The 2588-nt window shown below is 37.6% G+C and overlaps 1 non-coding gene across 1 annotated transcript; it reads right to left on the bottom strand.

Annotated features, from left to right (window-relative positions):
• Window positions 1–2072: 2072 nt before the first annotated feature.
• LOC141716501 (small nucleolar RNA R71) lies at window positions 2073–2179 on the bottom strand. Its single transcript, XR_012573209.1, has one exon. It is a non-coding gene; the product is annotated as a small nucleolar RNA R71 (small nucleolar RNA).
• Window positions 2180–2588: the final 409 nt, after the last annotated feature.

Genomic DNA, 2588 nt, shown 5'->3' on the forward strand with positions numbered 1-2588 from the left:
GCAAGCTCAAACACTCAACTATCCTTAACCTCTAAGCCTAAACTTCTGTACAAACAAATTGCAAACACTCTACTGATAAGTGGATTTTATATCCATTTAGAACGCTTCATATCGGCTTAAGTTGATGATTTGACCTCAAATATATGGTGTTTTAATGAATTTTATGTTGAGTCTATGCAGGGCTTTAGTTGGAGGCAGGAATGGACTTCTATATGCTTTTATGGTGATAAAAGATTAGCAAATGAAGTGCGAGCGCTTGCGAGAATATCAGAACGAGAAATAAGAAAACTGCAGAATTTTTCCAGTAGCTAGGCACACCCGTGCTTGACCTATGCGCGCCCGCACCCTATTTTCCAGTAGCAGAGCGCGCCCGTGCTTGACCTAGGCATGCACGCGCGAGGTCGGGCAGACAGAATCCTGTTTTTAGAATGTTTTGGATATTCTGAGCGGCCAAGTCAACCGGGAGCATATAAATAAAGTAAAAGGAGATGAATTAAACAACAAGGAACAAAGGGAGAACTCTGGAAAACCTAAAGCACACAAGACAGCTACGAAGAAGAAGATTTAGTTCTACTTCGTTCTTTTGTATTCTTCTAATTAGACGATAATTTGGATGCTTATTTTGGATTTGTTCTAAACCCTAGTACTTTTATATTCTCTTGTAGTGTTCTGAACCTTTTTACTATCATGTTTTCATTATGACCCATGATGACAAGACATTCGATTATGAACTAATCGTTATTATGGGATTTTAGTGGATTTATTTATGGATTTTAGTAGTTGACTGCCTTAAAGTTTTAGTGTGTGATGAATTATTGATATTCTCGTATGGTTGTGCTTAATATTCTTGGATGCATAACTAACATCTAAGTTTTTTCTTAATCTCTATTGAATGCGAACGTGGATATAGAGGTTTAGGACTTGTCATGCTAGCATAGGTTTATGGATGTTTTGTCATGCATGATTCGTAGTATAATTTTAACCATCTTACGCTGCTTTATGTAATTTCAATGGATAAACTGCTCTTAAACCATTATGTTTTCAAATCTTATAGACATACTAAGCATAATTGGTGTATGCCCAGCTTCTATATAAATTGTGGATGCTGGGTAGTAGGGTACACGTATAATGAAAGATAGCGTGCACTGATTTCTTGTTATCTGATTAGTTATCATCACCGTCACATACTATGATTAAAGGCATAAACTCTGAATGAAGTATTTAATAAAGTTAGAATCCCAGATTTTATTTCACATAAGTAACTCGATTTCAATCTCTTAGTTAATCCATTATAGCATAATTAATTTTAATTAGTTAAACCAAAACAAATTGATACTTGTCTTAACAGTAAATAATAATCATACATTGTTTCATAAGTGCACGTTCTGAATTAAACCACTCTCTGTGTGAACGAACTGAACTTAATCTTACACTACTTGTGACCGCGTATACTTGTGTGTTTTGTGCGATCAAGTTTTTGGCGCCGCTACCGAGGACTCGGTGTTAAATTTAGTTTATGTGCTTGTCATCAGTGGTCGTTAAAGTTCACTGACTCGGATTATTCTTCCTACAAAGTTTAATTTCCTTATGTGTTTCTGGTACTCGAGAGAGCGTGTATACGAACACGTTCTCAATCTTGTAAGGACGCACTAGTGGAAGTTGAAATAGAAGTGATCATTGCAATGGGAGAACCAGTAGCAGAAACAACAACATTGAAGGATTATTCTCAACCGAAAATGAATGACATTAGATCTAGCATTTTCAGAGCAGCCATTACAGCTAATACCTTTCAAATCAAGTCTGGCATGATTCAAATGGTACAGAATTTAGTCAAGTTTGGGGGTGCTCCAATGGAAGATCCTAATATGCACATTAGGGATTTCATCGAGATCTGTGAAACCTTCAAGTTCAACGGTGTTTCGGAAGATGCTGTGAAACTCAGACTTTTCCCTTTTTCTCTGAGGGATAAAGCTAAGAGCTGGTTGCACTCTCTATCAACAGGTTCTATTGAGACTTGGGAGGATCTTGCTCAGAAATTTCTTACTAAATTCTTCCCTATGGCAAAAATAGTTGCAATCAGGAATGCTCTTACTCAATTTGCACATCAGTCGGGAAAATCTTTATGTGAAGCTTGAGAGCGCTACAAGGAGATGCATAGGAAGTGTCCTCATCATGGAATGCCTGATTGGATGGTAATCAATTGCTTCTATAATGGTTCGGGAGCACAGTCAAGACCCATGCTCGATACAGCATCAGGTGGAGCCTTAAGGGCTAAGAGCTATGAGGAAGCTTATGAGCTAATTAAAATGATGACTGCTAACCAACTCAGAGACTGCCACAAGGCAATATAGCAGGAATTCTGGAGGTATATACAACTACAGCTATAACGGCTCAGCTAAAGGCATTGACTATAAAAGTCGATTCTCTGACCAACTATGGAGTTCATCAGATAACAAGTTTTTGTGAGCTTTATGCAGGTATACATGTGATAGATCAATGTGTATATCTAGTGAGTTGGCACAGTTTGTGAGCAATTTTGAGAGACCACAACAACCAGTTCCTGCCACTTATCATCTTAACAACCGAAA

This window comes from Apium graveolens, chromosome 3 (genome assembly GCF_009905375.1).
Source record: "Apium graveolens cultivar Ventura chromosome 3, ASM990537v1, whole genome shotgun sequence".
Classification (NCBI taxonomy): domain Eukaryota; kingdom Viridiplantae; phylum Streptophyta; class Magnoliopsida; order Apiales; family Apiaceae; genus Apium; species Apium graveolens.